Source organism: Pseudophryne corroboree, unplaced genomic scaffold (assembly GCF_028390025.1).
Source record: "Pseudophryne corroboree isolate aPseCor3 unplaced genomic scaffold, aPseCor3.hap2 scaffold_880, whole genome shotgun sequence".
Taxonomy (NCBI): domain Eukaryota; kingdom Metazoa; phylum Chordata; class Amphibia; order Anura; family Myobatrachidae; genus Pseudophryne; species Pseudophryne corroboree.
In genome coordinates, this window is record NW_026970459.1 from 184328 (window position 1) to 210051 (window position 25724).

At 46.8% G+C, this 25724-nt stretch overlaps 14 non-coding genes and 3 pseudogenes across 14 annotated transcripts; 8 read left to right on the forward strand and 9 right to left on the reverse strand.

Moving 5' to 3' along the window:
- The first annotated feature begins 296 nt into the window (after positions 1 to 296).
- LOC135043767 (U1 spliceosomal RNA) lies at positions 297 to 460 on the forward strand. Its single transcript, XR_010236580.1, has one exon. It is a non-coding gene; the product is annotated as a U1 spliceosomal RNA (small nuclear RNA).
- A 152-nt stretch (positions 461 to 612) lies between these two features.
- On the forward strand, positions 613 to 775 carry LOC135043772 (U1 spliceosomal RNA). The gene has a single exon (XR_010236585.1). It is a non-coding gene; the product is annotated as a U1 spliceosomal RNA (small nuclear RNA).
- A 655-nt stretch (positions 776 to 1430) lies between these two features.
- Positions 1431 to 1594, forward strand: LOC135043760 (U1 spliceosomal RNA). Its single transcript, XR_010236573.1, has one exon. It is a non-coding gene; the product is annotated as a U1 spliceosomal RNA (small nuclear RNA).
- Positions 1595 to 11336: 9742 nt separating this feature from the next.
- Positions 11337 to 11499, reverse strand: LOC135043785 (U1 spliceosomal RNA). Its single transcript, XR_010236593.1, has one exon. It is a non-coding gene; the product is annotated as a U1 spliceosomal RNA (small nuclear RNA).
- A 152-nt stretch (positions 11500 to 11651) lies between these two features.
- Positions 11652 to 11815, reverse strand: LOC135043769 (U1 spliceosomal RNA). Its single transcript, XR_010236582.1, has one exon. It is a non-coding gene; the product is annotated as a U1 spliceosomal RNA (small nuclear RNA).
- A 675-nt stretch (positions 11816 to 12490) lies between these two features.
- On the reverse strand, positions 12491 to 12653 carry LOC135043787 (U1 spliceosomal RNA). The gene has a single exon (XR_010236595.1). It is a non-coding gene; the product is annotated as a U1 spliceosomal RNA (small nuclear RNA).
- A 152-nt stretch (positions 12654 to 12805) lies between these two features.
- On the reverse strand, positions 12806 to 12969 carry LOC135043758 (U1 spliceosomal RNA). Its single transcript, XR_010236571.1, has one exon. It is a non-coding gene; the product is annotated as a U1 spliceosomal RNA (small nuclear RNA).
- Positions 12970 to 13643: 674 nt separating this feature from the next.
- LOC135043776 (U1 spliceosomal RNA) lies at positions 13644 to 13806 on the reverse strand. The gene has a single exon (XR_010236588.1). It is a non-coding gene; the product is annotated as a U1 spliceosomal RNA (small nuclear RNA).
- Positions 13807 to 13958: 152 nt separating this feature from the next.
- Positions 13959 to 14122, reverse strand: LOC135043766 (U1 spliceosomal RNA). The gene has a single exon (XR_010236579.1). It is a non-coding gene; the product is annotated as a U1 spliceosomal RNA (small nuclear RNA).
- Positions 14123 to 14715: 593 nt separating this feature from the next.
- On the reverse strand, positions 14716 to 14843 carry LOC135043795 (U1 spliceosomal RNA; annotated as a pseudogene).
- Positions 14844 to 14987: 144 nt separating this feature from the next.
- LOC135043804 (U5 spliceosomal RNA) lies at positions 14988 to 15103 on the forward strand. The gene has a single exon (XR_010236607.1). It is a non-coding gene; the product is annotated as a U5 spliceosomal RNA (small nuclear RNA).
- A 282-nt stretch (positions 15104 to 15385) lies between these two features.
- On the forward strand, positions 15386 to 15501 carry LOC135043753 (U5 spliceosomal RNA). Its single transcript, XR_010236566.1, has one exon. It is a non-coding gene; the product is annotated as a U5 spliceosomal RNA (small nuclear RNA).
- A 286-nt stretch (positions 15502 to 15787) lies between these two features.
- LOC135043756 (U5 spliceosomal RNA) lies at positions 15788 to 15903 on the forward strand. Its single transcript, XR_010236569.1, has one exon. It is a non-coding gene; the product is annotated as a U5 spliceosomal RNA (small nuclear RNA).
- A 6748-nt stretch (positions 15904 to 22651) lies between these two features.
- Positions 22652 to 22815, forward strand: LOC135043750 (U1 spliceosomal RNA). The gene has a single exon (XR_010236563.1). It is a non-coding gene; the product is annotated as a U1 spliceosomal RNA (small nuclear RNA).
- Positions 22816 to 22967: 152 nt separating this feature from the next.
- LOC135043781 (U1 spliceosomal RNA) lies at positions 22968 to 23109 on the forward strand (annotated as a pseudogene).
- Positions 23110 to 23732: 623 nt separating this feature from the next.
- On the reverse strand, positions 23733 to 23896 carry LOC135043789 (U1 spliceosomal RNA). The gene has a single exon (XR_010236597.1). It is a non-coding gene; the product is annotated as a U1 spliceosomal RNA (small nuclear RNA).
- Positions 23897 to 24588: 692 nt separating this feature from the next.
- On the reverse strand, positions 24589 to 24730 carry LOC135043782 (U1 spliceosomal RNA; annotated as a pseudogene).
- Between the last annotated feature and the right edge of the window lie 994 nt (positions 24731 to 25724).

The window sequence follows — 25724 nt, forward strand, 5'->3', positions numbered from 1 at the left end:
CAGACGAAGGTTGTAGCCAACTTTGACCCACTGCTTGGATGACATCACCATATGCAAATCCATCTGCGGCAGGCCTTCCCCCAGGAATGCTTGCACTAGTTGTTGCATTTGGTTTGTTGTTTGGGGGTGCTTCAGTATTAGGCAGCCTTCTGCCCTCCCATGTTCATCTGAAAATATGTGTTCTCCCTGCAGTTGTTGTCCCCAGATGAGAGTTCCCTTGTGCTGCCTCAGTTGAATCTCCTTTACTTGACAGAGATGTGCCTGAGCAGCGGCCCTCCCCAGCCCTATCCCAAATCATACTTATTTTGCATAGGAGATACCATGGTCATGAAGATTATTCTCCCAGGGTGAGGTTCATTCATTGCATTCTGGGTATGCTGACCCCTGTGATTTCCCCAAATGTGGGTAACTCGACTGCATTATTTGTGGTAGTGGGGGACTGTGTTTGTGTTTTCCTCTGGTCAGCTCTGGTAAAAGTCAGATTTCTTTGTTTCAGATCTTCCTCTAGCCTTGTTCTTCTTTCGAGAGTTCCCTTGTGCTGCCTCAGTTGGATCTCCTTCACTTGACAGGGGGGTGCCCGAGCAGCGACCCTCCCCAGCTCAAGCCCAACTCCTACTTACCTGCCAGGTGAGATACTATGATCATGAAGGTGCTTCTCCCAGGGCAAGGCTCACCCATTGCACTCTGGGTGTGCTGCCCCTGCGATTTCCCCAAATGTGGGAAACTTGACTGCATAATTTGTGTTTCCCCTGGTCGGCTCTCGTATAATTCAGATCTCTTTGTCTCAGGTCTCTCTCCAGCCTAGTTTGCTGTCTGTTTCCACTTCTTTTTTCTTGAGCCCCTCCCTTTTATACCCTTGTGCACTATCCTGACTTCTCCTCCTGTCTGCTTACTTTGTGCCTTCCAATGCACAATGCAAACTACACACCCTTTTACTTGCCTTACAGAGCAGCTCTGGAGCTGTTACAGTGCCAAGCTGCTGTAAGAAATCAGCTTGAATGCTTCAGGGGCTGGGGCATTGTCAACATGAGCCCCACACCGAAGGAGGGTGGGGGTGTTTAATGCGAACTAAGGGTCATCCAAGCGCCGCAAAAGGCCGCCATGCCCTGCATACCCCTTTTCTCTTTTCATATGCAGATGAGGGTTCCAGACAACTTTGGCCCACTGCTTGGATGACATCACCGTATGCAAATCCGTCTTCTGCAGAACTTCCCCCAGGAATGCTTGTACTAGTTGTTGCATTTGGTTTGTTGTTTGGGGGTGCTTCAGTATTAGGCAGCCTTCTGCCCTCCCATGTTCATCTGAAAATATGTGTTCTCCCTGCAGTTGTTGTCCCCAGATGAGAGTTCCCTTGTGCTGCCTCAGTTGAATCTCCTTTACTTGACAGAGATGTGCCTGAGCAGCGGCCCTCCCCAGCCCTATCCCAAATCATACTTATTTTGCATAGGCGATACCATGGTCATGAAGATTGTTCTCCCAGGGTGAGGTTCATTCATTGCATTCTGGGTATGCTGACCCCTGTGATTTCCCCAAATGTGGGAAACTCGACTGCATTATTTGTGGTAGTGGGGGACTGTGTTTGTGCTTTCCTCTGGTCAGCTCTGGTAAAAGTCAGATTTCTTTGTCTCAGATCTTCCTCTAGCCTTGTTCTTCTTTCGAGAGTTCCCTTGTGCTGCCTCAGTTGGATCTCCTTCACTTGACAGGGGGTGCCCGAGCAGCAATCCTCCACAGCTCTGGCCCAACTCCTACTTACCTGCCAGGTGAGATACTATGATCTTCACTGTTAGGGCAATCAGGATGTGGAATTCCCTGCCAGGGAAGGTGGTAATGGCGGACTCTGTAATTGGATTTAAAAAAGGAATGGATACATTTCTGAATGAAAAAGCTATCCAAGGTTATAATACTTAAAATATCAACATGGTTAATCCGGGGGTAACATGAGTTGTAGTAGCTAACTAGTCATAAAACATTATTCAGCAAGTATGTAGAATCATCACAACTTAAAACAGGTTGAACACGATGGGCAATTTGCCTCTATTCAACCTCAAAAACTATGTTACTATATGTTACTATATTACTATGTTACTGTAGTATACAGAACACCACAATGCAATGAGCAGTGATAGTGAGCACTGATGAGGATACTAGAACTGACACTGAGCAGCAAGATGCAGCACTGGACTATTAGTAATGTACTGTAGTATGCTGAGCACAACAATGCAGCACAAGACAATGAGCAGTGATACTGAGCACTGATGAGGATACTACTGAGAACTGACACTGAGCAGGAGAGACACACTACTAGTATTACTGAGCAGCAATAAGTATCCACTGATACTGAGCACTGATATTGAGATTTCCACTGAGAGAACATAGCCACGTCCTCTCCGCTCTCTCTTCAATGCACGAGTAAAAATGGCGGCAACGCGCAGCTCTTTATATGGAATCCGAATCTCGCGAGAATCCGACAGCGGGATGATGACATTTTCCCTTGTTCAGGTTTTCCGAGTCAGGCGGGAACAACCGAGCCTGCCTCGTACCAGTGTAAACCACGTGGAGTTCGTGGGGAATTCGGTTCTCGGAGAACCGAACCCGCTCCTCTCTACCTTATACCCATCAATTTTTTTTATTTTCAATCTAAGCCCCTGCAGTTTTCTGTAAGCATCTGCTTTGCTATGATGATCAACAAGTCACAAGGGCAAACACTCAGGGCTTGAGGCGTAGATCTTAAGACCAGCTGCTACAAGCATGGCAGAGGTGTCACTATCACTGGTGACACCCAGAGAGGTGGCGAGGGAGATTGTAATGCAGTGCGCGCAGATAAGCAGCGCAATGGTAAAAAGGAGGCATGGTTTCATAGGTAGGGGCGTGGCCTGGTGGCCTGAATCTACATTTTGCTGCTCCGGGTGTCCCGGGGGTTGGGGGCTGCACCGGAGACTAGTGTGTGAGCGGTCCTGGCTCCTGCACAGTGACATGGCATGGCCACTAGAGATGTGCACCGGAAATTTTTCGGGTTTTGTGTTTTGGTTTTGGGTTCGGTTCCGCGGCCGTGTTTTGGGTTCGAACGCGTTTTGGCTAAACCTCACCGAATTTTTTTTGTCGGATTCGGGTGTGTTTTGGATTCGGGTGTTTTTTTCAAAAAACCCTAAAAAACAGCTTAAATCATAGAATTTGGGAGTCATTTTGATCCCAAAGTATTATTAACCTCAATAACCATAATTTCCACTCATTTTCAGTCTATTCTTAACACCTCACACCTCACAATATTATTTTTAGTCCTAAAATTTGCACCGAGGTCGCTGGATGACTAAGCTCAGTGACCCAAGTGGCCGACACAAACACCTGGCCCATCTAGGAGTGGCACTGCAGTGTCACGCATGATGGCCCTTCCAAAAAACACTCCCCAAACAGCACATGATGCAAAGAAAAAAAGAGGCGCAATGAGGTAGCTGTGTGACTAAGCTCAGCGACCCAAGTGGCCGACACAAACACCTGGCCCATCTAGGAGTGGCACTGCAGTGTCACGCAGGATGGCCCTTCCAAAAAACACTCCCCAAACAGCACATGACGCAAAGAAAAAAAGAGGTGCAATGAGGTAGCTGTGTGACTAAGCTCAGCGACCCAAGTGGCCGACACAAACACCTGGCCCATCTAGGAGTGGCACTGCAGTGTCACGCAGGATGGCCCTTCCAAAAACACTCCCCAAACAGCACATGACGCAAAGAAAAAAAGAGGCGCAATGAGGTAGCTGTGTGACTAAGCTCAGCGACCCAAGTGGCCGACACAAACACCTGGCCCATCTAGGAGTGGCACTGCAGTGTCACGCAGGATGGCCCTTCCAAAAAACACTCCCCAAACAGCACATGACGCAAAGAAAAAAAGAGGCGCAATGAGGTAGCTGTGTGACTAAGCTCAGCGACCCAAGTGGACGACACAAACACCTGGCCCATCTAGGAGTGTCACTGCAGTGTCACGCAGGATGGCCCTTCCAAAAAACACTCCCCAAACAGCACATGACGCAAAGAAAAAAAGAGGCGCAATGAGGTAGCTGTGTGACTAAGCTCAGCGACCCAAGTGGCCGACACAAACACCTGGCCCATCTAGGAGTGGCACTGCAGTGTCACGCAGGATGGCCCTTCCAAAAAACACTCCCCAAACAGCACATGACGCAAAGAAAAATAAAAGAAAAAAGAGGTGCAAGGTGGAATTGCCTTGGGCCCTCCCACCCACCCTTATGTTGTATAAACAGGACATGCACACTTTAACCAACCCATCATTTCAGTGACAGGGTCTGCCACACGACTGTGACTGAAATGACGGGTTGGTTTGGACCCCCACCAAAAAAGAAGCAATTAATCTCTCCTTGCACAAACTGGCTCTATAGAGGCAAGATGTCCACCTCATCATCATCCTCCGATTCATCACCGTGTACATCCCCCTCCTCACAGATTATCAATTCGTCCCCACTGGAATCCACCATCTCAGCTTCCTGTGTACTTTGTGGAGGCAATTGCTGCTGGTCAATGTCTCCACGGAGAAATTGATTATAATTCATTTTAATGAACATCATCTTCTCCACATTTTCTGGAAGTAACCTCGTACGCAGATTGCTGACAAGGTGAGCGGCGGCACTAAACACTCTTTCGGAGTACACACTTGTGGGAGGGCAACTTAGGTAGAATAAAGCCAGTTTGTGCAAGGGCCTCCAAATTGCCTCTTTTTCCTGCCAGTATACGTACGGACTGTCTGACATGCCTACTTGGATGCGGTCACTCATATAATCCTCCACCATTCTTTCAATGGTGAGAGAATCATATGCAGTGACAGTAGACGACATGTCCGTAATCGTTGGCAGGTCCTTCAGTCCGGACCAGATGTCAGCATCAGCAGTCGCTCCAGACTGCCCTGCATCACCGCCAGCGGGTGGGCTCGGAATTCTGAGCCTTTTCCTCGCACCCCCAATTGCGGGAGAATGTGAAGGAGGAGCTGTTGACCGATCAAGTTCCGCTTGACTTGATAATTTTCTCACCAGCAGGTCTTTGAACCCCTGCAGACTTGTGTCTGCCGGAAAGAGAGATACAACGTAGGTTTTAAATCTAGGATCGAGCACGGTGGCCAAAATGTAGTGCTCTGATTTCAACAGATTGACCACCCGTGAATCCTGGTTAAGCGAATGAAGGGCTCCATCCACAAGTCCCACATGCCTAGCGGAATCGCTCTGTCTTAGCTCCTCCTTCAATGTCTCCAGCTTCTTCTGCAAAAGCCTGATGAGGGGAATGACCTGACTCAGGCTGGCAGTGTCTGAACTGACTTCACGTGTGGCAAGTTCAAAAGGTTGCAGAACCTTGCACAACGTTGAAATCATTCTCCACTGCGCTTGAGACAGGTGCATTCCACCTCCTATATCGTGGTCAGATGTATAGGCTTGAATGGCCTTTTGCTGCTCCTCCATCCTCTGAAGCATATAGAGGGTTGAATTCCACCTCGTTACCACTTCTTGCTTCAGATGATGGCAGGGCAGGTTCAGGCGTTTTTGGTGTTGCTCCAGTCTTCTGTACGTGGTGCCTGTACGCCGAAAGTGTCCCGCAATTCTTGTGGCCACCGACAGCATCTCTTGCACGCCCCTGTCGTTTTTTAAATAATTCTGCACCACCAAATTCAAGGTATGTGCAAAACATGGGACGTGCTGGAATTTGCCCAGATATAATGCACGCACAATATTGCTGGCGTTGTCCGATGCCACAAATCCACAGGAGAGTCCAATTGGGGTAAGCCATTCTGTGATGATCTTCCTTAGTTGCCGTAAGAGGTTTTCAGCTGTGTGCGTATTCTGGAAAGCGGTGATACAAAGCGTAGCCTGCCTAGGAAAGAGTTGGCGTTTGCGAGATGCTGCTACTGGTGCCGCCGCTGCTGTTCTTGCGGCGGGAGTCAATACATCTACCCAGTGGGCTGTCACAGTCATATAGTCCTGAGTCTGCCCTGCTCCACTTGTCCACATGTCCGTGGTTAAGTGGACATTGGGTACAACTGCATTTTTTAGGACACTGGTGAGTCTTTTTCTGAGGTCTGTGTACATTTTCGGTATCGCCTGCCTAGAGAAATGGAACCTAGATGGTATTTGGTACCGGGGACACAGTACCTCAATCAAGTCTATAGTTGGCTCTGAAGTAATGATGGATACCGGAACCACGTTTCTCACTGCCCAGGATGCCAAGGCCTCAGTTATCCGCTTTGCAGCAGGATGACTGCTGTGATATTTCATCTTCCTTGCAAAGGACTGTTGGACAGTCAATTGCTTGGTGGAAGTAGTAAAAGTGGTCTTACGACTTCCCCTCTGGGATGACCATCGACTCCCAGCAGCAACAACAGCAGCGCCAGCAGCAGTAGGCGTTACACTCAAGGATGCATCGGAGGAATCCCAGGCAGGAGAGAACTCGTCAGAATTGCCAGTGACATGGCCTGCAGGACTATTGGCATTCCTGGGGAAGGAGGAAATTGACACTGAGGGAGTTGGTGGGGTGGTTTGCGTGAGCTTGGTTACAAGAGGAAGGGATTTACTGGTCAGTGGACTGCTTCCGCTGTCGCCCAAAGTTTTTGAACTTGTCACTGACTTATGATGAATGCGCTGCAGGTGACGTATAAGGGAGGATGTTCCGAGGTGGTTAACGTCCTTACCCCTACTTATTACAGCTTGACAAAGGCAACACACGGCTTGACACCTGTTGTCCGCATTTCTGTTGAAATACTTCCACACCGAAGAGCTGATTTTTTTGGTATTTTCACCAGGCATGTCAATGGCCATATTCCTCCCACGGACAACAGGTGTCTCGCCGGGTGCCTGACTTAAACAAGCCACCTCACCATCAGAATCCTCCTTGTCAATTTCCTCCCCAGCGCCAGCAACACCCATATCCTCCTCATCCTGGTGTACTTCAACACTGACATCTTCAATCTGACTATCAGGAACTGGACTGCGGGTGCTCCTTCCAGCACTTGCAGGGGGCGTGCAAATGGTGGAAGGTGCATGCTCTTCACGTCCAGTGTTGGGAAGGTCAGGCATCGCAACCGACACAATTGGACTCTCCTTGTGGATTTGTGATTTTGAAGAACGCACAGTTCTTTGCTGTGCTTTTGCCAGCTTAAGTCTTTTCATTTTTCTAGCGAGAGGCTGAGTGCTTCCATCCTCATGTGAAGCTGAACCACTAGCCATGAACATAGGCCAGGGCCTCAGCCGTTCCTTGCCACTCCGTGTGGTAAATGGCATATTGGCAAGTTTACGCTTCTCCTCCGACGATTTTTATTTAGATTTTTGAGTCCTTTTTTTACTGATCTTTTGTGTTTTGGATTTTACATGCTCTGTACTATGACATTGGGCATCGGCCTTGGCAGACGACGTTGATGGAATTTCATCATCTCGGCCATGACTAGTGGCAGCAGCTTCAGCACGAGGTGGAAGTGGATCTTGATCTTTCCCTATTTTTGGAACCTCAACATTTTTGTTCTCCATATTTTAATAGGCACAACTAAAAGGCACCTCAGGTAAACAATGGAGATGGATGGATACTAGTATACTTATGGATGACGAGTGACTGACGACACAGAGGTAGCTACAGCCGTGGACTACCGTACTGCGTCTGCTAGTATAGAGATGATAATTAATGATATAAAAAAATATATATATAACTACTGTAGGTATATATAATATAATGACGGACCTGGTGGACACTGTCAGCAGACTGCTAAACTACTAGTATGAAGAAGATAGAAAAAAACTTCCACCACAGGTAGGTAGGTATACAATTATGGACGAGCACTGACGACACAGAGATAGCCACAGCCGTGGCCTACCGTACTGCGTCTGCTAGTATAGAGATGATAATTAATGATATAAAAAAAAATATATATAACTACTGTAGGTATATATAATATAATGATGGACCTGGTGGACACTGTCAGCAGACTGCTAAACTACTAGTATGAAGAAGATAGAAAAAAAACCCCACCACAGTTAGGTATACAATTATGGACGAGTGACGACACAGAGGTAGGTACAGCCGTGAACTACCGTACTGCGTCTGCTAGTATAGATAATATACTAAATATATTACTACTGTAGGTATATAATATAATGACGGACCTGGTGGACACTGTCAGCAGACTCCTAAACTACTAGTATGAAGAAGATAGAAAAAAAAACCCCACCACAGGTAGGTATACAATTATGGACGAGCACTGACGACACAGAGGTAGGTACAGCCGTGGACTACCGTACTGCGTCTGCTAGTATAGATAATATAATAAATATATTACTACTGTAGGTATATAATATAATGACGGACCTGGTGGACACTGTCAGCAGACTGCTAAACTACTAGTATGAAGAAGATAAAAAAAAAACCCCACCACAGGTAGGTAGGTATACAATTATGGACGAGCACTGACGACACAGATATAGCCACAGCCGTGGACTACCGTACTGCGTCTGCTAGTATAGATAATATAATAAATATATTACTACTGTAGGTATATAATATAATGATGGACCTGGTGGACACTGTCAGTAGACTCCTAAACTACTAGTATGAAGAAGATAGAAAAAAAAAAACCACCACAGGTAGGTAGGTATACAATTATGGACGAGCACTGACGACACAGAGATAGCCACAGCCGTGGACTACCGTACTGCGTCTGCTAATATAGAGATGATAAAGATGAAAAAAAAAATATAACACTACTGCAGATAAATATTTATATAATATATGTATGACGGACCTGCTGGACACTGTCAGCAGAATGCGTTTATAGAATAAAAAAAAAACACCACAGGAGTGTTTAACTTTTTCAGGCAGACAATATACTGGTGGTCACACTGGCAGCAAAAGTGTGCACTGTACTCCTGCTATAACTGCTCCCCAGTCTCCCCCACAATTAAGCTGTGTGAGCAGTGAGCACTCAGCACAGTCAGATATACATAGATGATATATCATGCAGCACACTGAGGCTGAGCACAGATATGGTATGTGTATCGTTTTTTTTCAGGCAGAGAACGGATTATAAATAATAAAACTGGTGGTCACTATCAGCAAAACTCTGCACTACTGAGTACTCCTGACAAGTTCAACTGCTCCCCAAATTAGTAGTAAATCAAATGTCACTCGTCTCTATCTTCTAATCTAAACGGAGAGGACGCCAGCCACGTCCTCTCCCTATCAATCTCAATGCACGTGTGAAAATGGCGGCGACGCGCGGCTCCTTATATAGAATCCAAGTCTCGTGAGAATCCGACAGCGGGATGATGACGTTCGGGCGCACTCGGGTTAACCGAGCAAGGCGGGAGGATCCGAGTCTGCTCGGACCCGTGCAAAAAAGGGTGAAGTTCGGGCGGGTTCGGATTCCGAGGAACCGAACCCGCTCATCTCTTATGGCCACCCAGCATGACGCCTCCCTTCTTGACCATGCTGTAATTGCAGTCGCACTGCAGTTCAGCGTGATCATAAAAAATGGTGTAGCCTCCTGCTGGTGCAGACTGTATGTGCGCGCAGGAAGCCGCCACCATTTTTGTGATCACAGCGGCTGAATGTGATGTCATACAGCCGCTGTGACCACGCCCCCTGTGTCTCCTCCATTGCAGACCCCATTTTGAAGCCTTGCCCCCGCACCGCTCCATCCCTGACTTGGAAATGGAGTGTTGCTGACCCCCCTCTCCCCCCCTGCCCCGATTGACAGGCAGAGGCGATCGCATTCTCTGCGGGGTGCCGCAGAAAATGCAGGCACATGCGTATGCTCTTAGCAATTTTTGCAGTTGGATCACTTATTGTGATTGCAATCCAACCTGAATCAGGCCCTATTACCTATCACAATGCGCTGCGGGCAGTACAAAATTGGTTTAATATAGGAGAAAAACCCCCAGACCTGTGCTCCTTAACTGTACCTGGTGGCTAGTGGAGCGGCTGCCCAGTAATCAGTGTCCACGCCAGTGCGCACACGGTCCACCCCCTACGGCCACGCTCCCCTTCATCAGCGGCCTCGTGATCCGGAAGGGCGGTGTGTGTGTGACTGACCTTAGGAAGAAACCGGAGCCTCCGCTGCAGTGACCCAGCAACCAGGGCACGGGAGTATACAGCGCCGCTGGGAGTGATGAAGCTGCAGTAAAGATGTCTATTAGACCTAGCCTGCTGCAGCCCTTGTAGATTCTCATAAAACAAGTTCTTCTTTTCTTGTCAAAATGAATAGCTAAGAATAGGCTGCCTGAGGCAGGCCCCTGTTAAGTGGCCTGCTACTGAAGGCACCAACTACAAACTGAGCTCCCTGTTCATGGAAGCGGAGTTATAGAGGAGGATGCACTGAGCATCTTGGGAACAGTCAAAAGCTTTGAGCCGGTTGGTGCCTCAGATCAAGATCCTACTCTACACCCCAATGTGAATCCTTGTGGAGTCCTGTGTACCCCACAGAAGAAATTAATGTGTCACACCCATTGGCAGCAACCTTAGAATAGCTGCTGATGGGCACAATTGAGAAAGGAAGGGGGGGGGGACATTTGAATCCAGCACATAGATGCAATTCAAATATGTAATTTGTACCTTCCTATTTTAAAATATAATGGATGAACTTCACCCTGTGAGAACAATCTTCATGATCAAGAGATCTCATATGCAAAATAAGTATGAGTTGGGATAGGGCTGGGGAGGGTGGCTGCTCGGCCCCTCCCCCGTCAAGTTAAGGAGATTCAACTGAGGAAGCACAAGGGAACTCTCGTCTGGGGACAACAACTGCAGGGAGACCACATCTTTTCAGATGAACATGGGAGGGCAGAAGGCTGCCTAATACTGAAGCACCATCAAATATCAAACCATATGCAACAACTAGTACAAGCATTCCTGGGGGAAGGTCTGCAGCAGACGGATTTGCATACGGTGATGTCATCCAAGCAGTGGGCCAAAGTTGGCTGGAACCCTCATTTGCATATGAAAAGAGAAAAGGGGCATGCAGGGCATGGCGGCCTTTTGCGGTGCTTGGATGACCCCTAGTTCGCATTAAACACCCCCACCCTCCTTTGGTGTTGGGCTCATGTTGGCTATGCCCCAGCCCCTGAAGCATTCAAGCTGATTTCTTGCAGCAGCTGGGCACTGTAACAGCTCCAGAGCTGCTCTGTAAGGCAACTAAAAGGGTGTGGGCCCTGCAGCACTACCTGTAGTTCGCATTGTGTGTTGGAAGGCACAAAGTAAGCAGACGGGAGAAGTCAGGATAGTGCGCAAGGGCATAGAAGGCAGTGGCTCCAGAAAAGAGAAGTGGAAACAGACAGCAAACTAGGCTGGAGAGAGACCTGAGACAAAGAGATCTGAATTATACGAGAGCCGACCAGGGGAAACACAAATTATGCAATCAAGTTTCCCACATTTGGGGAAATCGCAGGAGCAGCACACCCAGAGTGCAATGGGTGAGCCTTGCCCTGGGAGAAGCACCTTCATGATCATAGTATCTCACCTGGCAGGTAAGTAGGAGTTGGGCTAGAGCTGGGGAGGGTCACTGCTCGGGCACCCCCCTGTCAAGTGAAGGAGATCCAACTGAGGCAGCACAAGGGAACTCTCGAAAGAAGAACAAGGCTAGAGGAATATATGAGACAAAGAAATCTGACTTTTACCAGAGCTGACAAGAGGAAAACACAAACACAGTCCCCCACTACCACAAAAAATGCAGGCGAGTTTCCCACATTTGGGGAAATCACAGGGGTCAGCATACCCAGAATGCAATGAATGAACCTCACCCTGGGTGAACAAGCTTCATGACCATGGTGTCTCCTATGCAAAATAAGTATGATTTGGGATAGGGCTGGGAGGGCCGCTGCTCAGGCACATCTCTGTCAAGTAAAGGAGATTCAACTGAGGCAGCACAAGGGAACTCTCATCTGGGGACAACAACTGCAGGGAGAACACATATTTTCAGATGAACATGGGAGGGCAGAAGGCTGCCTAAAACTGAAGCACCCCCAAACAACAAACCAAATGCAACAACTAGTGCAAGCATTCCTGGGGGAAGGCCTGCCGCAGATGGATTTGCATATGGTGATGTCATCCAAGCAGTGGGTCAAAGTTGGCTTCAACCCTCATCTGCATATGAAAAGAGAAAAGGGGCGTGCAGGGCATGGCGGCCTTTTGCGGTGCTTGGATGACCCCTAGTTCGCATTAAACACCCCCACCCACCTTTGGTGTGGGGCTCATGTTGGCCATGCCCCATCCCCTGAAGCATTCAAGCTGATTTCTTGCAGCAGCTGGGCACTGTAACAGCTCCAGAGCTGCTCTGTAAGGCAAGTAAAAGATTGTGTGGGCCCTGCAGCACTACCTGTAGTTTGCATTGTGCATTGGAAGGCACAAAGTAAGCAGACGGGAGGAGAAGTCAGGATAGTGCACAAGGGTATAGAAGGGAGGGGCTCAAGATAAAAGAAGTGGAAACAGACAGCAAACTAGGCTGGAGAAAGACCTGAGACAAAGAGATCTGAATTATACGAGAGCCGACCAGAGGAAACACAAATTATGCAGTCAAGTGTCCCACATTTGGGGAAATCGTAGGAGCAGCACACCCAGAGTGCAATGGGTGAGCCTTGCCCTGGGAGAAGCAACTTCCTGATCATAGTATCTCACCTGGCAGGTAAGTAGGAGTTGGGCTAGAGCTGGGGAGGGTCGCTGCTCGGGCACCCCCCTGTCAAGTGAAGGAGATCCAACTGAGGCAGCACAAAGAAACTCTCGAAAGAAGAACAAGGCTAGAGGAAGATCTGAGACAAAGAAATCTGACTTTTACCAGAGCTGACCAGAGGAAAGCACAAACACAGTCCCCCACTACCACAAATAATGCAGTCGAGTTTCCCACATTTGGGGAAATCACAGGGGTCAGCATACCCAGAATGCAATGAATGAACCTCACCCTGGGAGAACAATCTTCATGACCATGGTAACTCCTATGCAAAATAAGTATGATTTGGGATAGGGCTGGGGAGGGCCGCTGCTCAGGCACATCTCTGTCAAGTAAAGGAGATTCAACTGAGGCAGCACAAGGGAACTCTCATCTGGGTACAACAACTGCAGGGAGAACACATATTTTCAGATGAACATGGGAGGGCAGAAGGCTGCCTAATACTGAAGCATCCCCAAACAACAAACCAAATGCAACAACTAGTAAAAGCATTCCAGGGTGAAGGTCTGCAGAAGACGGATTTGCATACGGTGATGTCATCCAAGCAGTGGGCCAAAGTTGGCTGGAACCCTCATCTGCATATAAAAAGAGAAAAGGGTTATGCAGGGCATGGCGGCCTTTTGCGGCGCTTGGATGACCCCTAGTTTGCATTAAACACCTCCACCCTCCTTCGGTGTGGGGCTCATGTTGGCTATGCCCCAGCCCCTGAAGCATTCAAGCTGATTTCTTGCAGCAGCTGGGCACTGTAACAGCTCCAGAGCTGCTCTGTAAGGCAAGTAAAAGGGTGTGGGCCCTGCAGCACTACCTATAGTTCGCATTGTGCGTTGGAAGGCACAAAGTAAGCAGAAAGGAGGAGAAGTCAGGATAGTGCGCAAGGGCATAGAAGGGAGCGGCTCAAGAAAAGAGAAGTGGAAACAGACAGCAAACTAGGCTGGAGAGAGACCTGAGACAAAGAGATCTGAATTATACGAGAGCCGACCAGGGGAAACACAAATTATGCAGTCAAGTTTCCCACATTTGGGGAAATCGCAGGAGCAGCACACCCAGAGTGCAATGGGTGAGCCTTGCCCTGGGAGAAGCACCTTCATGATCATAGTATCTCACCTGGCAGGTAAGTAGGAGTTGGGCGAGAGCTGGGGAGGGTCGCTGCTCGGGTACTTCCCTGTAAAGTGAAGGAGATCCAACTGAGGCAGCACAAGGGAACTCTCGAAAGAAGAACAAGGCTAGAGGAAAATCTGAGACAAAGAAATCTGAGTTTTACCAGAGCTGACCAGAGGAAAGCACAAACACAGTCCCCCACTACCACAAATAATGCAGTTGAGTTTCCCACATTTGGGTAAATCACAGGGGTCAGCATACCCAAAATGCAATGAATGAACCTCACCCTGGGAGAACAATCTTCATGACCATGGTATCTCCTATGCAAAATAAGTATGATTTGGGATAGGGCTGGGGAGGGCCGCTGCTCAGGCACATCTCTGTCAAGTAAAGGAGATTCAACTGAGGCAGCACAAGGGAACTCTCATCTGGGGACAACAACTGCAGGGAGAACACATTTTTTCAGATGAACATGGGAGGGCAGAAGGCTGCCTAATACTGAAGCACCCCCAAACAACAAACCAAATGCAACAACTAGTACAAGCATTCCTGGGGGAAGTTCTGCAGAAGACGGATTTGCATACGGTGATGTCATCCAAGCAGTGGGCCAAAGTTGGCTGGAACCCTCATCTGCATATGAAAAGAGAAAAGGGGTGTGCAGGGCATGGCGGCCTTTTGCGGCGCTTGGATGACCCTTAGTTCGCATTAAACACCCCCACCCTCCTTCGGTGTGGGGCTCATGTTGGCCATGCCCCATCCCCTGAAGCATTCAAGCTGATTTCTTGCAGCAGCTTGGCACTGTAACAGCTCCAGAGCTGCTCTGTAAGGCAAGTAAAAGGGTGTGGGCCCTGCAGCACTACCTGTAGTTTGCATTGTGCATTGGAAGGCACAAAGTAAGCAGACAGGAGGAGAAGTCAGGATAGTGCACAAGGGTATAAAAGCGAGTTTCCCACATTTGGGAAAATCACAGGGGTCAGCATACCCAGAATGCAATGAATGAACCTCACCCTGGGAGAACAATCTTCATGACCATGGTATCTCCTATGCAAAATAAGTATGATTTGGGATAGGGCTGGGGAGGGCCGCTGCTCAGGCACATCTCTGTCAAGTAAAGGAGATTCAACTGAGGCAGCACAAGGGAACTCTCATCTGGGGACAACAACTGCAGGGAGAACACATATTTTCAGATGAAAATCTTGGTCATGCTCTGGTTTCTCTTCAGAACGAACAAATCTTTCGCCTTTTACTAAAGATTTCCGTGGAGAGGAGCAAAACCGAGTTTTATCTCAATTTTTGCATGCCCCATATTATTGGGGTTTCTTTTATCAGTTTAAAGACAGAACGAGTGTGCTTTCTTGTTAGCTTTAATGTAAGCTCATTTGCATAGAAATGACAGTAAATGTTTGTTTCTTTTCAAACAGAACTTTCTTGACCATGCTACTTGCTTGAAAGATCTGGGAGCACATGGAATACAGTACAAACCATGCTTATAGCAAGGAGAAGCCAGGTGAGAAATCTGCTTTCTTTCAAGTTGGGCGCTCACTTTGATCTGAATGAGGACTGCTGGCACAGCATTTAGGCGACAGGTGGAATCTTGGTCATGCTCTGGTTTCTCTTCAGAACGAACAAATCTTTCGCCTTTTATTAAAGATTTCTGTGGAGAGGAGCAAAACTGAGTTTTATCTCAATTTTTGCATGCCCCATATTATTGGGGTTTCTTTTATCAGTTTAAAGACAGAACGAGTGTGCTTTCTTGTTAGCTTTAATGTAAGTTTATTTGCATAACAATGACTATAAATGTCTGTTTCTTTTCAAGCAGAACTTTCTTGACCATACTAATTGCTTGAAAGATCTGGGAGCACATGGAAAAGAGTACAAACCATGTTTATAGCAAGGGGAAGCCTGGTGAGAAATCTGCTTTCTTTCATTCAAATTGGGTGCTCACTTTGATCTGAATGAGAACTGCTGGCATGGCACTCAGGCGACAGGTGGAATCTTGGTCATGCTCTGGTTTCTCTTCAGAACTAACAAATATTTCGCCTTTTATTAAAGATTTCCGTGGAGAGGAGCAAAACTGAGTTTTATCTCAATTTTTGCATGCCCCATATTATTGGGGTTTCTTTTATCAGTTTAAAGACAGAACGAGTGTGCTTTCTTGTTAGCTTTAATGTAAGTTTATTTGCATAACAATGACAGTAAATGTTTGTTTCTTTTCAAACAGAACTTTCTTGACCATGCTACTTGCTTGAAAGATCTGGGAGCACATGGAAAACAGTACAAACCATGCAGTATCACAAGAGCCTTTATTTGATCTTTCATGAAGATAGAGCAGAATTGAGGACACGTCAACAATTTCTGCCGAAGGTGGTTCATCTTTCCACATGGTGCCTTTGGCCACTGACACCTTCGTTGAGTCAAAGTCTCTGGCTGTGGTCAGAACTTTGAAAATTTATGTCACCAGAACGGTTCAGATTAGGAAAACAGAGGCTCTGTTTGTCCTGTATGCTCCCATCAGGATTGGGTGTCCTGCTTCCATGTAGACCATTATGCGCTGGATCTGTGGTAAGATTCAGCATGCTCGTTCCACGGCAGGATTGCCGTTACTGAAGTAGGTGAAGACCCATTCTACTAGAAAGGTGGGTTCATCCTTGGCAGCTGGTCGGGGAGTCTCGGCATTGCAACTTTGCCGAGCAGCTATTTAGTAAACACTTTTGCTAAGTTTTACAAGTTTGATACCTTGGCTGATGATAACCTTAAGTTGGGTCATTCGGTGCTGCAGAGTCGTACGCACTCTCCCACCCGTTCAAGAGCTTTGGTATAACCCCATGGTTCTTAATGTGACCCCAGCATCCTCTAGGTCGTATGAGAAAATAGGATTTTAATACCTACCGGTAAATCCTTTTCTCTTAGTCTGTAGAGGATGCTGGGCACCCGTCCCAGTCCATACTGTGTCTGCAGTTATTACTTGTGGTTATACACATGTTGTGTTATGGTTCTGGTCAGCTTTTTGCTGCAATTGTTCATGCCGTTGGCTTGTGTTCTGTTGAATGCCACTTTCTGCGGCATGCTTAAGGTGTGAGCTGGTAAGATGCTCACCTTAGTTTAACAATAAATCCTTTCCTCGAAATGTCCGTCTCCCTGGGCACAGTTCCTATAACTGGAGTCTGGAGGAGGGGCATAGAGGGAGGAGCCAGTTCACACCCTTTGAAAGTCTTAAAGTGCCCATGTCTCTTGCGGATCCCGTCTATACCCCATGGTTCTTAATGTGACCCCAGCATCCTCTACGGACTAAGAGAAAAGAATGCCCTTGCGCACTATCCTGACTTCTCCTCCCGTCTGCTTACTTTGTGCCTTCCAACGCACAATGCGAACTACAGGTGGTGCTGCAGGGCCCACACCCTTTTACTTGCCTTACAGAACAGCTCTGGAGCTGTTACAGTGCCCAGCTGCTGCAAGAAATCAGCTTGAATGCTTCAGGGGATGGGGCATGGCCAACATGAGCCCCACACCAAAGGAGGGTGGGGGTGTTTAATGTGAACTAGGGGTCATCCAAGCACTGCAAAAGGCCGCCATGCCCTGCATGCCCCTTTTCTCTTTTCATATGCAGATGAGGGTTCCAGTCAACTTTGGCCCACTGCTTGGATAACATCACCGTATGCAAATCCGTCTGCTGCAGACCTTCCCCCAGGAATGCTTGTACTAGTTGTTGCATATGGTGCTTCAGTATTAGGCAGCCTTCCGCCCTCCCATGTTCATCTGAAAAGATGTGGTCTCCCTGCAGTTGTTGTCCCCAGACGAGAGTTCCCTTGTGCTTCCTCAGTTGAATCTCCTTAACTTGACGGGGGAGGGGCTGCCCGAGCAGCCACCCTCCCCAGCCCTATCCCAACTCATCCTTATTTTGCATATGAGATCTCTTGATCATGAAGATTGTTCTCACAGGGTGAGGTTCATCCATTATATTTTAAAATAGGAAGGTACAAATTACATATTTGAATTGCATCTATGTGCTGGATTCAAATGTCCCCCCCCCCCTTCCTTTCTCAATTGTGCCCGTCAGCAGCTATTCTAAGGTTGCTGCCAATGGGTGTGACACATTAATTTCTTCTGTGGGGTACACTGGACTCCACAAGGATTCACATTGGGGTGTAGAGTAGGATCTTGATCTGAGGCACCAACCGGCTCAAAGCTTTTGACTGTTCCCAAGAAGCTCAGTGCATTCTCCTCTATAACCCCGCTTCCATGAACAGGGAGCTCAGTTTGTAGTTGGTGCCTTCAGTAGCAGGCCACTTAACAGGGGCCTGCCTCAAGCAGCCTATTCTTAGCTATTAATTTTGACAAGAAAAGAAGAACTTGTTTTATGAGAATCTACAAGGGCTGCAGCAGGCTAGGTCTAATAGACATCTTTACTGCAGCTTCATCACTCCCAGCGGCGCTGTATACTCCCGTGCCCTGGTTGCTGGGTCACTGCAGCGGAGGCTCCGGTTTCATCCTAAGGTCAGTCACACACACACCACCCTTCCGGATCACGAGGCCGCTGATGAAGGGGAGCGAGGCCGTAGGGGGTGGGCCGTGTGCGCACTGCGGTGGATACTGATTACTGGGCAGCCGCTCCACTAGCCACCAGGTACAGTTAAGGAGCACAGGTCTGGGGGTTTTTCTCCTATATTAACCCAATTTTGTACTGCCCGCAGCGCATTGTGATAGGTAATAGGGCCTGATTCAGGTTGGATTGCAATCACAATAAGCGATCCAACTGCAAAAATTGCTAAGAGCATACGCATGTGCCTGCATTTTCTGCGGCACCCCGCAGAGAATGTGATCGCCTCTGCCTGTCAATCGGGGCGGGGAAGGGGGGGAGAGGTGGGTCAGCAACACTCCATTTCCAAGTCAGAGATGGAGCGGTGCGGGGGCAAGGCTTCAAAATGGGGTCTGCAACAGAGGAGACACAGGAGGCATGGTCACAGCGGCTGTATGACATCACATTCAGCCGCTGTGATCACAAAAATGGTGGCGGCTTCCTGCGCGCACATACAGTCTGCCCCAGCAGGAGCCTACACCATTTTTTATGATCACGCTGAACTGCAGTGCGACTGCAATTACAGCATGGTCAAGAAGGGAGGCGTCATGCTGGGTGGCCATGCCCTGTCACTGTGCAGGAGCCAGCACCGCTCACACACTAGTCCCCGGGTGCAGCCCCCAACCCCCGGGACACCCGGAGCAACAAAATGTAGATTCAGGCCACCAGGCCACGCCCCTACCTATGAAACCATGCCTCCTTTTTACCATTGCGCTGCTTATCTGCGCGCACTGCATTACAATCTCCCTCGCCACCTCTCTGGGTGTCACCAGTGATAGTGACACCTCTGCCATGCTTGTAGCAGCTGGTCCTAAGATCTACGCCTCAAACCCTGAGTGTTTGCCCTTGTGACTTGTTGATCATCATAGCGAAGCATATGCTTACAGAAAACTGCAGGGGCTTAGATTGAAAATAAAAAAATTGATGGGTATAAGGTAGAGAGGAGCGGGTTCGGTTCTCCGAGAACCGAATTCCCCACAAACTCCACGTGGTTTACACTGGTCCAAGGCAGGCTCGGTTGTTCCCGCCTGACTCGGAAAACCTGAACAAGGGAAAATGTCATCATCCCGCTGTCGGATTCTCGCGAGATTCGGATTCCATATAAAGAGCTGCGCGTTGCTGCCATTTTTACTCGTGCATTGAAGAGAGAGCGGAGAGGACGTGGCTATGTTCTCTCAGTGGAAATCTCAATATCAGTGCTCAGTATCAGTGGTTACTTATTGCTGCTCAGTAATACTAGTAGTGTGTCTCTCCTGCTCAGTGTCAGTTCTCAGTAGTATCCTCATCAGTGCTCAGTATCACTGCTCATTGTCTTGTGCTGCATTGTGGTGCTCAGCATACTACAGTACATTACTAATAGTCCAGTGCTGCATCTTGCTGCTCAGTGTCAGTTCTAGTATCCTCATCAGTGCTCACTATCACTGCTCATTACATTGTGGTGTTCTGTATACTACAGTAACATAGTAATATAGTAACATAGTTTTTGAGGTTGAATAGAGGCAAATTGCCCATCGTGTTCAACCTGTTTTAAGTTGTGATGATTCTACATACTTGCTGAATAATGTTTTATGACTAGTTAGCTACTATAACTCATGTTACCCCCGGATTAACCATGTTGATATTTTAAGTATTATAACCTTGGATAGCTTTTTCATTCAGAAATGTATCCATTCCTTTTTTAAATCCAATTACAGAGTCCGCCATTACCACCTTCCCTGGCAGGGAATTCCACATCCTGATTGCCCTAACAGTGAAGAATCCTTTCCTCCATTGCGTTCTGAACTTTCCTCCAGTCGCAGCGAGTGACCACGTGTTCTTTTAATAAATAATTCCTCTGATAACTCTTTGTTATGTATCTTTACATATTTGAAGATATTAATAATATCTCCTCTTAGGCACCTCTTTTCTAGTGTATAAATATTCAGCCTAGTAAGTCTTTCCTTATAGTCAAGTACTTTTAGGCCTTTAATCAATTTAGTCTTCAGGATCTCTTACACTTCCATGAGCAGCAGAGTAGTGCAATGGAAGCATGCTGGGCCCATACCCCAGAGGTCGATTGATCGAAACTATCCTCTGCTATGTGCATTTTTTTTTTTATAATTAAAGTAATCAAAAACTGGGATTGATATTTTGGCTCTTTTATTTTTACTTAAAGTACAATAACTTTTATCATTTTAATTTGTTTTAATAGTATATTGACAGCATTGTTTTCTTTAAAAAATCCACTTAATTTTCTTTACCCTATTACTGAAATGGTAATTGACAAAAACAAACTACATTGTCACCAGAAGAGCAATGCAAAATGTACAAGTGATATATGAAAATCATCTTCCATCTTGAATTTCAATGATGCATTGGGACAACAATTTGTGAGAAACATCTTCACCCATAAAGAAAGATTTTCTTAATTCCTTACCTGTGTGCTGATTAGATATCACCTTGTTTTCACATTAAACAGACTTCCCCATGAGGAAGCAGCAATGATGCAGTGACGTTTCCTGGTGTCAACCTGTATTATTTCAGTAGACATTGAAATGAGGATGCATCTTTGATGCCTTTCCAATGAAGCAAGTTTAATTCAGTAATAGGTGAAAAACCATTCCTACAAAGGTGTTAATCAGAGACTTGGCTTTGTGGACACTTTTCAGAGAGCAAATTTGTTAGCATAAACATAAAATCAGAAAATGAAGAGCTGTTTAATCACTCAATTGTACTTTTCTGCCAGCATAATTTTTTTTCTCTGCAACCCACTGCTAAATTGTGCTTCCTAGCTGTTTTTTTATAAAATCACTTAATCAAATCTAACTCTGATTACATCAGAGAAGGCCAGGTACCCTACACCATAAGGGGGTTTTTTGAAATTTTGACTTGTCTACTTAAAGATCACCAAAATCTGATTACAAGGTCAATTACATCCCTGGGTGGGATTGAACCACCAACCTTTTGGTTAATAGCCAAACATGCTAACCGATTGCGCCACAGAGACACCTTGCAAAAGTCAATACTGACAAAGGCTAATAAGCATTCATCTAGAACGTTTCCTAGAAAAACTTTAAAAAGTCAATAATCTGGAGAATTTTTGTAAGAAACACATTGGTACTTTCCCATGATGAGTGAGTGCTTCAGGATTTCTTGCACTTACATGGGCTATTAACCAAAAGGTTGGTGGTTCAATCCCACCCAGGGATGTAATTGACCTTGTCAACAGATTTTGGTGATCTTTAAGAAGACAAGTCAAAATTTCATACCCCCTCTTATGGTGTAGGGTACCTGGCCTTCTCTGACGTAATCAGAGTTAGATTTAATTAAGTGATTTTATAAAAAACAGCTAGGAAGCACAATTTAGCAGTGGGTTGCAGAGAAAAAAATAACATTTTAAACCTACCGGTAATTTTTTTTTCTCGTAGTCCGTAGAGGATGATGGGGACTCCGTAAGGACCATGGGGGATAGACGGGCTCCGCAGCAGACATGGGCACTTTAAAAAAGACTTTTGATCTGGGTGTGCACTGGCTCCTCCCTCTATGCCCCTCCTCCATACCTCAGTTAGAGAAACTGTGCCCAGAGGAGACGGACAGTACGAGGAAAGGATTTTTGTTAATCCAAGGTCAAGATTCATACCAGCCACACCAATCACACCGTATAACTTGTGATATACTACCCAGTTAACAGTATGAAAACAACATAGCATCAGTCCAAGACCGATGAAAACTAACATATAACCCTTATGTAAGCAATAACTATATACAAGTCTTGCAGAAGTAGACCGCACTTGGGACGGGCACCCAGCATCCTCTACGGACTACGAGAAAAAGATTTACCGGTAGGTTTAAAATCTTATTTTCTCTTACGTCCTAGAGGATGCTGGGGACTCCGTAAGGACCATGGGGATTATACCAAAGCTCCCAAACGGGCAGGAGAGTGCGGATGACTCTGCAGCACTGATTGAGCAAACAGGAGGTCCTCCTCAGCCAGGGTATCAAACTTATAGAACTTTGCAAAGGTGTTTGAACCAACTTTGACCCACTGCATGGATGACATCACCATATGCAAATCCATCTGCGGCAGGCCTTCCCCCAGGAATGCTTGAACTAGTTGTTGCATTTGGTTTGTTGTTTGGGGGTGCTTCAGTATTAGGCAGCCTTCTGCCCTCCCATGTTCATCTGAAAATATGTGTTCTCCCTGCAGTTGTTGTCCCCAGATGAGAGTTCCCTTGTGCTGCCTCAGTTGAATCTCCTTTACTTGACAGAGATGTGCCTGAGCAGCGGCCCTCCCCAGCCCTATCCCAAATCATACTTATTTTGCATAGGAGATACCATGGTCATGAAGATTGTTCTCCCAGGGTTAGGTTCATTCATTGCATTCTGGGTATGCTGACCCCTGTGATTTCCCCAAATGTGGGAAACTCAACTGCATTATTTGTGGTAGTGGGGGACTGTGTTTGTGCTTTCCTCTGGTCAGCTCTGGTAAAAGTCAGATTTCTTTGTCTCAGATCTTCCTCTAGCCTTGTTCTTCTTTCGAGAGTTCCCTTGTGCTGCCTCAGTTGGATCTCCTTCACTTGACAGGGGGGTGCCCGAGCAGCGACCCTCCCCAGCTCTAGCCCAACTCCTACTTACCTGCCAGGTGAGATACTATGATCATGAAGATGCTTCTCCCAGGGCAAGGCTCACCCATTGCACTCTGGGTGTGCTGCCCCTGCGATTTCCCCAAATGTGGGAAACTTGACTGCATAATTTGTGTTTCCCCTGGTCGGCTCTCATATAATTCAGATCTCTTTGTCTCAGGTCTCTCTCCAGCCTAGTTTGCTGTCTGTTTCCACTTCTTTTTTCTTGAGCCCCTCCCTTCTATACCCTTGTGCACTATCCTGACTTCTCCCGTCTGCTTACTTTGTGCCTTCCAACGCACAATGCAAACTACAGGTAGTGCTGCAGGGCCCACACCCTTTTACTTGCTTTACAGAGCAGCTCTGGAGCTGTTACAGCTCTGGAGCTGTCACAATGTTTTATGACTAGTTAACTACTACAACTCATGTTCCCCCTGGATTAACCATGTTGATATTTTAAGTATTATAACCTTGGATAGCTTTTTCATTCAGAAATGTATCCATTCCTTTTTTAAATCCAATTACAGAGTCCACCATTACCACCTTCCCTGGCAGGGAATTCCACATCCTGATTGCCCTAACAGTGAAGATCATAGTATCTCACCTGGCAGGTAAGTAGGAGTTGGGCTAGAGCTGTGGAGGATTGCTGCTTGGGCACCCCCTGTCAAGTGAAGGAGATCCAACTGAGGCAGCACAAGGGAACTCTCGAAAGAAGAACAAGGCTAGAGGAAGATCTGAGACAAAGAAATCTGACTTTTACCAGAGCTGACCAGAGGAAAGCACAAACACAGTCCCCCACTACCACAAATAATGCAGTCGAGTTTCCCACATTTGGGGAAATCACAGGGGTCAGCATACCCAGAATGCAATGAATGAACCTCACCCTGGGAGAACAATCTTCATGACCATGGTATCTCCTATGCAAAATAAGTATGATTTGGGATAGGGCTGGGGAGGGCCGCTGCTCAGGCACATCTCTGTCAAGTAAAGGAGATTCAACTGAGGCAGCACAAGGGAACTCTCATCTGGGGACAACAACTGCAGGGAGAACACATATTTTCAGATGAACATGGGAGGGCAGAAGGCTGCCTAATACTGAAGCACCCCCAAACAACAAACCAAATGCAACAACTAGTGCAAGCATTCCTGGGGGAAGGCCTGCAGCAGATGGATTTGAATATGGTGATGTCATCCAAGCAGTGGGTCAAAGTTGGCTTCAACCCTCATCTGCTTATGAAAAGAGAAAAGGGGCGTGCAGGGCATGGCAGCCTTTTGCGGTGCTTGGATGACCCCTAGTTCGCATTAAACACCTCCACCCTCCTTCGGTGTGGGGCTCATGTTGGCTATGCCCCAGCCCCTGAAGCATTCAAGCTGATTTCTTGCAGCAGCTGGGCACTGTAACAGCTCCAGAGCTGCTCTGTAAAGCAAGTAAAAGGGTGTGGGCCCTGCAGCACTACCTGTAGTTTGCATTGTGCGTTGGAAGGCACAAAGTAAGCAGACGGGAGAAGTCAGGATAGTGCACAAGGGTATAGAAGGGAGGGGCTCAAGAAAAAAGAAGTGGAAACAGACAGCAAACTAGGCTGGAGAGAGACCTGAGACAAAGAGATCTGAATTATATGAGAGCCGACCAGGGGAAACACAAATTATGCAGTCAAGTTTCCCACATTTGGGGAAATCGCAGGGGCAGCACACCCAGAGTGCAATGGGTGAGCCTTGCCCTGGGAGAAGCATCTTCATGATCATAGTATCTCACCTGGCAGGTAAGTAGTTGTTGTCCCCAGATGAGAGTTCCCTTGTGCTGCCTCAGTTGAATCTCCTTTACTTGACAGGGGGATGCTCGAGCAGCGACCCTCCCCAGCTCTAGCCCAACTCCTACTTACAAACGAAGGACACTAGAATGAAAATTTTAAAGCCTCCTGTTAGTGCTTCATCTACACGTTATAGCCCTGAATTTTCCAATGCCTATCTCTTTGCAAAAGAGAGATATCGGCAAGGAAAAGCTGTATTGTACCTTTGCATTTTTCTCCCAAACGAAAGACACTAGAATGAAAATTTTAAAGCCTCCTGTTAGTGCTTCATCTACACGTTATAGCCCTGCATTTTCCAATGCCTATCTCTTTGCAAAAGAGAGATATCGGCAAGGAAAAGCTGCATTGTACCTTTGCATTTTTCTCCCAAACGAAAGACACTAGAATGAAAATTGTAAAGCCTCCTGTTAGTGCTTCATCTACACGTTATAGCCCTGCATTTTCCAATGCCTAGCTCTTTGCAAAAGAGAGATATTGGCAAGGAAAAGCTGTATTGTACCTTTGCATTTTTCTCCCAAACGAAGGACACTAGATTGAAAATTTTAAAGCCTCCTATTAGTGCTTCATCTACACGTTATAGCCCTGAATTTTCCAATGCCTATCTCTTTGCAAAAGAGAGATATCGGCAAGGAAAAGCTGCATTGTACTTTTGCATTTTTCTCCCAAACGAAAGACACTAGAATGAAAATTTTAAAGCCTCCTTTTAGTGCTTCATCTACACGTTATAGCCCTGCATTTTCCAATGCCTATCTCTTTGCAAAAGAGAGATATCGGCAAGGAAAAGCTGTATTGTACCTTTGCATTTTTCTCCCAAACGAAAGACACTAGAATGAAAATTGTAAAGCCTCCTGTTAGTGCTTCATCTACACGTAATAGCCCTGAATTTTCCAATGCCTATCTCTTTGCAAAAGAGAGATATCGGCAAGGAAAAACTGTATTGTACCTTTGCATTTT